This window comes from Notamacropus eugenii, chromosome 1, assembly GCF_028372415.1.
Source record: "Notamacropus eugenii isolate mMacEug1 chromosome 1, mMacEug1.pri_v2, whole genome shotgun sequence".
Taxonomy (NCBI): Eukaryota; Metazoa; Chordata; class Mammalia; order Diprotodontia; family Macropodidae; genus Notamacropus; species Notamacropus eugenii.
In genome coordinates this window covers 676,418,253-676,429,420 of record NC_092872.1, presented here as the reverse complement: position 1 = coordinate 676,429,420, position 11,168 = coordinate 676,418,253, and the positions used below count along the sequence as shown (strand labels likewise).

Sequence of the window (11,168 nt, the reverse complement as noted above, 5' to 3'; positions counted from 1 at the left end):
GACAACAGGGGTGTGTGTGTGTGTGTGTGTGTGTGTGTGTGTGTGTGTGTGTGTGTGTGTGTGTGTGTATGTGTGTGTGTGTGTGTGTGTGTCTTAAAATGTGCTCTGCACACTCCCTGCCTCAAGGCTCTGCCCTCAGTGGCTCCATGCAGGGAAGGATGCTGGAGTAGTTCTGTTCAAGTTGATGGGAGGGGTGATGTTCCTCCCTTGTCTCTCCCCTTTGCCAATCTGATGTCTGTTGATAGGGAGGGAAGTATGACTCCTCCACCTGGCAGACCGGGTAAATGCCCATAATGCTAGGGCATGGCAAAAAAAATGAACTTTCTAAAAAAATGACTTGGGGGTAGGGTTAGGAGGTGAGTCCTACACCTCAGCTGCCAATTGCTCCCTACAGCTCTCCCCCTCTCTGTGCCCCCAATATTATGTGGGCTCTTATGGTTAACATATTACCTTATTGATTCATATTGAGCAAATGAAAAAACAGTTTTTTTCACCTTAACAATTCCCTAGTTTATCTCCCTCATGTCCTACTTGTGAAGGTGAGTCTTTGAACCTAAACCCAAGACTTTACATTTGTAGATGTAAGGAGTAGCGTTCGGTTGGCTAAATCAATTAAATTGTTTCCACCTTGCCCGAAGCAAAGGGTAAATTGCTTCACTCCAGTATCTTTACCAGGTGAGAATGAGTCTCAATTGAATCAGATCAATCAGAGGCGTTCCAACTAAGCGTGAAAAGGTCTTGATCCATTTAGATGTTTCTGATGTGCCTGTTGGCGAACTGAAAGGAATGTTGCATGAGAAGAATATTAGGGCTGGTTGAAGAAACTTGGTGGTGGGAGTCATCTATACAATATCAATCAATACCTTATCAAGTGAAATAACATATGTATGGTACTTTTCAAACCTTAAAGAATTATATAAATACTCGGTATCATTATTACAGTTTTCAAGTCAGTTCAAGTTTGAGAGGGATGCATGCATCTGGTGGTGAGAAAAGCATTTGAGAAGGGGAGGAGAATTCCTCAGGCTTTGGTCTTGACTTCCTTCTCACCTTCCTTGATTAAAGGAGGACCTTTGAACCTCAGAAGTTCAGGAGACTTCCCATTTGCCCATTGGCACCCTAGCAGCCTCTCCAATATAGCTAAAAGTACTGTCTCGCTGGGGATGAAAAACAGGCTGGACACAGATTCATGACTACACAGAAGAAATACCATGCCTAACGGGATTAAGCACCCTGTGAAAGGGAGAAAAGGACTTCCAACAGCCACAACTGGTGAGTTACCCGTTTTGACTCGATAATAACAGTAATCACAATACTTAGTATTTACATATTGCCTTAAGTATGTCATCTCATTCCATAACATATTGATTACATATATTTTCTAAGCTTGAATCCACTTTCCCCTGTGCTCTTTATACACTTGTAAGAGTGTCACAGATTTTTGTTAGGGGATATTTTGTAACATCTGTTCTCACTGTGCTACCTTAGTGAATACTTAGGAAATTATCTTTCTAAAAGCTAATTAGGTCTTGCCAACTAGTTGATAATCTACCTATAATCATGGACGGAAGCATGAAGATAGGGACTCATTAACTATACCATTAGAAAATACTCCCTACCAACCAATCAGGCCAGCCCCTAGAGATCTAAGGGGATTTAGTAATTATACCGAGGAACTGACATCTTAGCGCATGTGAGTGTTGATATAGGAACCCCCAGAGCTTATAAATGGGACTAAGACCATGTCAATGTCTCCTTAAACCATGGCTCTCAGGAACTTGAGCATAGGACTCTGGATGAAGTCTGCCCAAAACAAAGCAGAGTTGTAACCTCCTTCACGCTGGACACTACACTAATGAAAATTTCACATTTATATTGAGGTTGTACATAAATATTATATTGGGATTACATGGGATTATATATAAATATTCACTTTTGGGGTTGCCATGTGTCCACTGATATTGAACTTGTGTTATATTGAAACCTCTGAATCCTTCTTGGATGACTGCCTCTACCACTTGAACTTTGGGTCACTGAATCCAAAAGCAGGATTTGACTGAACTCCTATTAAATTTCATCTTATTCAATTTAGCCCCATCATTTTAACTGAGAAATTCTTAACCTGGGGTCCATGAACTTAGACATTTACATAAATATATATATAGGTAAATTGATTTCCTTTATAATTTTATGCATTTCATTTTATACATTTAAGAGATCCATAGCCTTCACCAGACTACCAAAAGAGTCCATGATGTTAAAAAAAAAAGCTTATAAACCTCTGCTTTAGCTTGTTAGGATATTTTTGGATTCTGACTATCATCAGAAAGTTAATTATTTCACTCCGTTTTATGTCATCAGTAAATCTGATGGGAATGCTCATTGGGCATTCTCTAACTCATTGCTTGAAAAATGATTTAAAAAAATAAAAAGGTCCCCAATTGATACATGGTTCCCCAATTTATGAATGGTAAAAAGATATGAACAGGCAGTTTTCAGAGGAAGCTATCTATAGTCATATGAAAAAATGCTCTAAATCACTATTGATTAGAGAGATGCAAATCAAAGCAACTCTGAGGTACCACATCACACCTATCAGATTGGCTAACATGACAAAGCAGGAAGATGATAAATGTTGGAGAAAATGTGGGAGCTGGAATGCTAATTCATTGTTGGTGGAGCTGTGAGATGATCCAACCATTCTGGAGAGCAATCTGAAACTATGCCCAAAGGGCTACAAAAATCTGCATACCCTTTGACCCAGCAATATCACCTCTAGGACTATATCCGAAAGAGATCATAAAAATAGGAAAGGGTCCCACATATACAAAAATATTTATAGCAGCTCTCTTTGTAGTGGCCAAGAACTGTAAATTGAGGAGATGCCCATCAATTGGGGAATGACTGAACAAGTTGTGGTATATGAATGTAATGGAATACTATTGTGCTATAAGAAATGATGAACAGGAAGACTTCAGAGAGGCCTGGAAGGACTTATATGAACTGATGCTGAACCAAGAGAACTTTGTACACAGCAACAATCACTGTGTGCAAGGAATTTTTCTGGAAGATTTAGCCCTTCACAGCAATGTAAGGACCTAAAAAAATTCTCCATGGACTTTTGAGGCAAAATGCTTTCCACATCCAGAGAAAGAACTACACAACTGGACTGCAAAATGAAGCAGATTATTTTCTCTTGTGTTATGTTTTGTTTTGGTTTGTTTTTTTCATAGTTTCTCCCATTCATTTTAATTCTTCTATGCAACATGACTAAGGTGAAAATGTATTTAGGAAGAATGTATATGTAGAACCCATATAAGATTGCGCACTATCTTGGAAAGGGAGGGGGAAGGGGGAGAAAAATCCAAGATTTATGGAAGTGATTGCAGAAAACTGAAAACAAATTAATTTTTAAAAAATAAAAAGGAGCTTTTTTTTTGCCATCCCTTACCTCTTGACCTAAAGCTCATATTGTCCTTCCACAAAACCATAACCCAAAGCCTCCATCAAACCCTGGCCCAAAGTCTTCTCTAGTGTGACAATTTTCATGAATAACTCTTTCTGAGTAGAAGAGCCAAATTTTTATGTTGCATAGATTATGTATGTGAAGTGAATTCCCACTGAACATCCTTTTTGTTTGGAATGTGGGTGAAAATAGCCAGGGAGAGAGAGAGCACATAAATGCACAGCAGTCCTTGCTTGTGTTACCCCAGAAGATATTTGGGCATTGATCCAGAGACTTCAAGGTCAGACTTTGAGCTCCATGAGGGCAAAGGCCTCATCTCATCTGAAATTTTATATCTCCCTCCATCTTTAAGCACAATACTCTACCTACAGTCGGTGTTTTATTAAATAAAAGAATAAAAAACCTAGTTTAAATAAACCACAGTAGGTTTATTGAATTGAAGTGATGAATCTATACATTTCAAGAAGGAATTTGAAACAGAAATGAACTGCTGCCATCTACCTCCACCCTGCCTTTCCAGCCTGCCCCTCACCATTTCCTAGAAGTCTTCTGAATGAACCTCTTCCCCTTCTTTAGGGCAATAATCTATCCCAGGGTTTCTTTGCTGTGAGCCAAGGGGAGATGTAGCCAGAGCTTGTAGATAGAATGGAGCAGGGAGGACAGAGAAAGGTCACGGCCAAGGTGACCTCATGGGCCACCAGGTTTGTACCAGTGATAACTGCCCAGTATCCTCCCCTTCTCCATAGCTGAACACGTGCCTTGTGAATCCAGCTGTTTGGAAACAGTAACTGGATACTTGACCTCATTACACTTGGTTCCTGGGTAGGAGCTCTTGTGAGAAATGTAAGTGAGCCGGAGAGAGGGGGACTGAGTGTACTCTGGCAGCAGATGAAAGGACTTGGGCAGAGTGAAGGAAGCATCTCTAGCAAAATTATGTTTAAACCCTGTGTTAGAGAAATTAACTCCTTCACTGAGGTGGACTTAGAAAATTTCATTCTGTGCCGAGAAATATTTGCCAGGACAAAATGTGAGTCATTCTGTGGCACTCCAGGGGACAGGACAGGGAGAGCTGAGATCTCTTCTGGAGCTTGTGTCCCAGTGCTCCCTAGACAGGAGTAGTATAAGAACACAGTGCCATATGTCCAACAGGACAAAAGCCACTTGGTACCTTGGCAGAGTGTGAGGCAGCTAAGACCCTGGATACTTTAACGTGAGACTCTGGACTTGGATCTATGGTGCCCCAGTCAGAGCAGAAAAGCAGAACCATGGAAACTCTGATGAGAGCTGCCCACAGGCTCAAATAGGCCTTGGAACAGCTAGTGGCTTCTACCCCTGGGCTCTCTCCACAATCCTCTCACCTCTCTCCAAGCTCTTTTCCAAAACTTAAAAGCCATGGTATTGTCTAATAAATATTTTTTGAATGAATAAATGATAAGGGAACCAAAGTTAGATGAAGAATCTCTTTACCTGTCTTCTTGTCCACATACTGAACCTTAGACCTCAAAATTCACCTTATGGGATCTGGACTCAGGTCCACTAAGACCCTTCTTGACCCTCCCCAGGTCATGCTGATTGCATGCACTGTAGTGTCCATCTTTCATCCAGACCCTGGATTCTTACCCCTAGGACCAAGCTGGAGTCAGTCTAAAGGGCTTGTGAGAGCTGATAATTCAATTGTCAGGGGGCCCATTGATATCTTAGCAAATGCTACAGATAAAGGCTTGATCTGTTGTCCTATTGATTGGCTAGACTGAAGAAAGTGAGGGAGAAAATGTAAATGATACGGATTGAATTTAGTGTGTCATGATACTCCTCCCACCCACATGGTTGTTTTAGTTCTTTGGTTGGCTTTGTTCTTTGGAGGCCATTGGGGTTAAGGGACTTGCCCAGGGTCACATACCTAGAAAGTGTCTGAGACTAGAGACTCAGGCCTCCTGACTCCAGAGCTGGTACTCTATCCACTGTGCCACCTAGTTGCACTGCCCTACCCAACCCTCTCCATTGTTAAATATTTCCAAGCACAGTCTAGGACCCCAGGCTCAGACTGATGAGCGTTCATCTTACCTTGCCCAGACCCAGACCCCCCCATGCTGCAATTCTAACTCTGAGAATAGTAACTGAATCATCACTCTTATTCCTAGCAAGGACAGGTCAATCAAGTGCCAGTTGAGTCCCATCACCATTCGCTCTGATTGCCCTGTCCCAAACACTCTTCCCTGAATCTCACTGCCCTACTGATGTGCCCTCTTTTCCTACAAGAATGTAAAGTCTTTGGGCCCAGGGCCTCCTTTGCTTGTTTGTATATGTACTCCAGGTACTTTTTTTTTTTTAACAGTGCCTGGCATATAAGTGCTTAATGAATATTTTTTTCATTCATCTGTTCACTCTGACTTTTGTCATTCTTATAGCAATTAAATCATACAATCTGAGAATCTCAGAGACAGAGGGATTGGTGTGGCCATAGGAAGAAGGAAGATTAGAGATTTAAACTTAGAAGGGACCTCGGAGATCCTTTGTTATAACCCTTTCATTTTATAGAGAAGAAGACTAAACCCCAGCGATGATCGTAGTGGCAAGTAGAGGAGCCAAGATTCACACCCAGTTTTCCTGGCTTCAAATCTACTGTTCTTTCTACTGAAGCATCTAATCTAACCCACACATGGAATAGGAATCTCCTCTGGTTTCCCCAACAATCCCAGTTAGTTGGTTGTGCATTGTCGTCTGGTCACTATCACAGGGTCACAGGTCCGGAGCTGGAAGGGATTTCAGAGGCCATCTAGCTCAAAGCCCTTATTTTACAGATGAGGAAACAGAGGCCCAGGGGGTTAGGTGAATTGCCTGAGGTCACACAGATAGCAATCATCATAGGCTGGATATAAACTTGGGTGCTCCGACTCAAGAGTGTAGCGTGACTCAGTCTTCATTCCTCTGTGTCCTTCTTTGAATTCTTTTTCAAGGGCTCATGTCCCACAGAATAGGCCTGACAATAATTATAATGGGGGTGGAATGGGGGAAAGTGTTTGAAACAATAATCTATATTTTGGGCATCTGGATCACCACTGATTTGCTGATGATTCTGGGTCCCTTTGTTTTTCTTCAGACAGATGTAGACAAGGGGAAAAAAGGAGAAAACCATGTGTCATGTCTCTGGGAAGCCTTTTCTTGACTTCCTAAATTGTCAGTGCTCTCTCTTAGCTGCTCAAACATTCATATGTAGATTTTTTTAAGGGAAAGGAGCTGTCTTGGTAATCCCAGTGTCTAACAATATAATACATGCCATGGGTACTTAATAAATGCTTACTGGATTGAAATGTTCCTTTAGGGAAGTAATTTCTTCTGCTTTTGGGGCTTCATATCCTTACCTAGAAAAACAGAAATTGCTCTCATGTATCACATGGACAAGGTTGAAAAGAGGGTCATCGTAGCAGAAGAGTCCCTAGGAACCAGTCTGAGGAGCCACACAGCCATTATCAAAACCCTACTTTGTCCTAGGCCATGCAGACATAGAAGACTTAGGAAAAATTCACCTGGGGCTAGAAAACAGCTAGCAAGTAGTGTGAGAAGTGACCAAGGAATTTCCAGAGGAGAAGAAACAAGCAACCTATTGATTCAGCTAGAGAGATCCATCTTTTACTCACTTGGGGTTTTGTTTTTCAAGCAGCTGTTTCAATCTCATATTTTAGGGTAGTTTTGTTGGTTTTTTGGGGAGAAAAATCTGGACCTGTGATTTCATGGATTCAAGGAACTCCCAGTAAGAAAACTCCCTCTACCAGTATAGAGATCAGTCATACTTTACAACTTATACTCTTATTGTCCCAAAATCCATTTGTATCAGAGGACAGACCCATACCAAAGTCTTCCTGACTTAGAGACTGGCTCTCTATTTGCTGCTCTTTACTGATTTTCTGCAAATATTCAATTTCAAGGGAAAAATAAAAACTGAGAGAGAGGAGACCCTTGAATCTCATTCCTGCCAAGTGATCCATGATTCAACTGTTTCTTTTTTTTAGTTTGCCCGTAGCTATCTCTCCTGGCTCTGCTCTCCTATCTTCAGCTGTTCTCCCTTTTCTACCTCCTCCTACTTCCAGCTCTGTTCTTGGTATCATCTCTTCTGTCTTTACATTCATTTCCTTAGTAATACCATTCATTCCCACAGTTTTAGTTGTAACCATCTAAATCAATGCTTCTAGTTTCAACCTCTTAGCATTCCATATTTCCAACTCTCTACAAGATTTCTTTGCCTTGATGTTCCATTATGTAGCAGCAAGCACCATGACACATCCAGGATGGCCTGCTAGCACAGATTCTTAGATCTGTTTTTCTAAAAGGAAAGCAACTTATGAGGGGTCAACAATCTTCTTTAATCACATATACCAGCAGAGAAAATATAAGCAGATAAATGAAGACTAACAGACAGGGCTTCCAACTGTCTGACCATGAGCAATATATACTTCACAGATCAACAGACAGATCTAATTGTCAGACCATTACATACATACATAGTGACCAGAGAGAGAATCACCAACACTTGGGTTTTCAAAGTGTGTGTGTGTGTGTGTGTGTGTGTGTGTGTGTGTGTGTGTGTGTGTGTGTGTGTGTGCGTGCTCCTTAAAGACTACTCAGAGTCTCATGTGGCACATGAGTCTTTTTGCAAGGAGTAAGCCCCCCAAGCAAAACTTCACCTTAGAGTGCCTCCTCTAATCAAGCGTTCCTTGATAGACTTCACCTGAGACCTATTAATAAGGGGGTGGGGAAGATCTTTAACTCCTATTACACTTTAGGGAACGGAACAAGTATTTATTAAGCAACTATTATGTGCCAGGCACTGTACTGAGTTACTGAGTTCTATAGCTCAACCAGTCCAAGATTGATATTGACATGAACATGTAACTTTTCCCCCCAGACCTTCACTTCATTTCCCTGTTTTGATTCATTGAATACCTTTGATTGCCCAGACTCCTGTTAGAGTTATTTTTTGCCCTTCTGCCTCCCTTCCTCTGCAAAAAATTAGTGTGCAGATTCTATCCATTCTGCTACCTTATAATCTCTCTTATATATCCTTTCTTCTCTAACACCCTAATTCCAGCCCCTGTGACCTCTCGTCTAGACTGTTACAGGAGTTGTATTATATGTCTTTGCTTCCAATTTCTACTCCCTCTAATTGATCCTTTACACTCAGCTGGATCAATCAGTCAATAAACATTTATTAAGCACCTATTATGTTCTAGGTGCTGTGCCAAGTACTGGGGATACAAAGAGAGGCAAAAGACATGCCCTCAAGGCATGTAGAATCTAATTCATCTGATTCTAGATGAATTTTCCTGAAGTACTGATTGATTATACTACCTCATCCCCACCAAAGTTCCAGGGACTACCCATTTTGGAGAGGAGAGAGACATAGATTTTGCTGGCATAGGGAACTTCTGGTGTGAAGATTCCCTCCACCAATTCGGATCAGCATCTAATCTATACCTTAAAATCTTAAAGGGCACTGGGAAACCAAGTGACTTGCTCATGGTCATATAGCTTGTATATGTCAGAAGCAAGAATTTAGGAGAGGTCTTCCTGGTTCCCTCCATCTATTATACCACTCATTCTCTCTTGCTTACCCAGTGAAAGCCAAACTCTTTACTACATGGTCTAAAGCTTTCTACAATCTGTCCTCAATCCGCCTCTCCAGTCTTATCTTCTAGAATCCACCCCTTCCTCTCCTTACTCTGATAGGCAATCTTTTTCACTTTATTGCTAAGCAATTCCCAGGTTACATTTGTATGGGAGAAGATGACACATAAAAGCAGGATTGGTAAAGGAATGTATCTGTACTGAGGCGAGATGAGGAGACCCCTGGGAATGGCACCATGCCCATGAAAGTTTCCCTGATCCTTCCCCTAAAAGTTCTATCCCTCTTTTCTGATGGGATATACTATGTGTACACCTCTTTTATGACATCTGTACATTCACTCTTCTTTTATACTAGTGTAATACTCATTGCCATTTACCCAAGAGCTCCCTTAGGGCAAGACCTGCATCCTACCTATTTTGAATTCCCCTAGACAGTAGCACAGAATGTTGCATTAGGTGAGTGTATAAAAATATATTTGGACAAACTAAAGAATGAGAAAATGAATGAACAAATTATAGAAACAAATATACAATATATACTTTGGAAGATCTGTAATTTCATTTATATGGGTATGAATAGCTACCTAAATGATGAAGTGGATAAAACACTGGGCCTGGAAGCAGAAAGATAGGAGTTCAAATCTGACTGCACTTTAGACACTAGTTGTATGACCCTGGACAATTCACTTCACCTCTGTCAGTCTGCCTTAGTTTACTCAACCGTAAAATGGGGATTATAATCCCAAGGTTGTTGTGAGAATCAAATCTGATAATATTTGTAAAGCACTTAGCAATGTGCCTGGCACTTAGTAGATGCTTAATATTTATTCCCTTTCCTTCACTGGTGGAGATGTCACTCCATCTAAACCTTAGTGGCAACTCCTTGAGTTTCTGTGGCCAAATAACCTCATCAGCTGGTGGTCAACCTTCTGTTAATGATATGTATATTCATATACATATTTTGGATAGCAAGCCAGTATGAGGTAGTAAATAAGAATACTTGCTGGCTTTTGGAGTCAGGAGAGCAATGGGTAAAATCCTGCTTTTATGTACACTTACTACTTATATGACCTGATCTAGACACTTAACATTCATGTGTCTCAGGCAACCGTTGGGACTTATCTCTTGAATCATAGATGGGTTACAATATGTTGATGGAAGGATGAATATTGGTGAATTCAGAGATTCTTGGTTCAAGGTGTACACAATGTACATATATATACTCCTCTTTGCATGGAAGCTACCCTTGGGTTCTCAGAGCCTAGGCTAGCAGAACACAAACTTAGGCAAGTCCTAGCAAGATGGAAGGACTTGGAATATGGATCCAGTAAGAGACTACTTGTTTGCTCCAGAGATACAATTTTCCATGGTGTTTGAATTTCAGTTACTACTGCCATCCATCACAACCTAGGGAAAAGAACATCCCCTGGTTCCACAGAGCAGACCAGCTCAGTCTTTTCTAAATACTTGAAACTTTTTATATATTAAATTTCCTTTTTTCCCCTCCATTAAAAAAATTCCCACAGAAGTGCAACAGCTTAAAGGATATGTTATTCATTTTTTAGTGGAGTGAAATCTTCTCTGCAGTATTTTGAAAGAATTTCTAGTATATAGTTCTTCCGTGATAACATGTTAGAAGTAACTAACAATTAAGTTATTTTGGTCCTCGCTAATAATGCTCAGGGAGCAATTCATGTTTCTTTCTGGGTTAATAAGAAACATTTGCGGCAAAAGCATGGAACTGTGCAGATAAAGCAATTGGCAAGAAATAGTATGTTTAAATACCAGAAAACAGCCTATATCCAAACAGGTGCGTGATAAAGCCATATAAATAGACTGCTCTGTATGCAGAACGGCGTGGAGCAAAGTTGGAGAAGGAGTTTGCGGGAAAGAACTTTCCTCCTATGCAAAGAAAAATATCTCCAGACTTGGTCTTTGGGTATCCTTGTTAGACTAAACAGCTGGAAAAACAGTTCTGCGGGGGCCAGAAAGTAAGAGTGGCTTTACCATTTTTTTTTTTTTTCCAATGGCTGGATAAACAAAACCTTGCCAGGGAAATGATTAGATTTTTGCAAATATA

At 40.7% G+C, this 11,168-nt stretch overlaps 1 long non-coding RNA gene across 1 annotated transcript in view; it reads left to right on the top strand.

Moving 5' to 3' along the window:
• The first annotated feature begins 694 nt into the window (after positions 1 to 694).
• LOC140521135 (uncharacterized) overlaps positions 695 to 11,168 on the top strand; it is an 84,384-nt gene continuing 73,910 nt past the window's right edge. Inside the window, exon 1 of the long non-coding RNA XR_011972810.1 lies at positions 695 to 1,272. This is a non-coding gene — a long non-coding RNA (uncharacterized lncRNA). The remainder of the gene's footprint in view (positions 1,273 to 11,168) is intronic.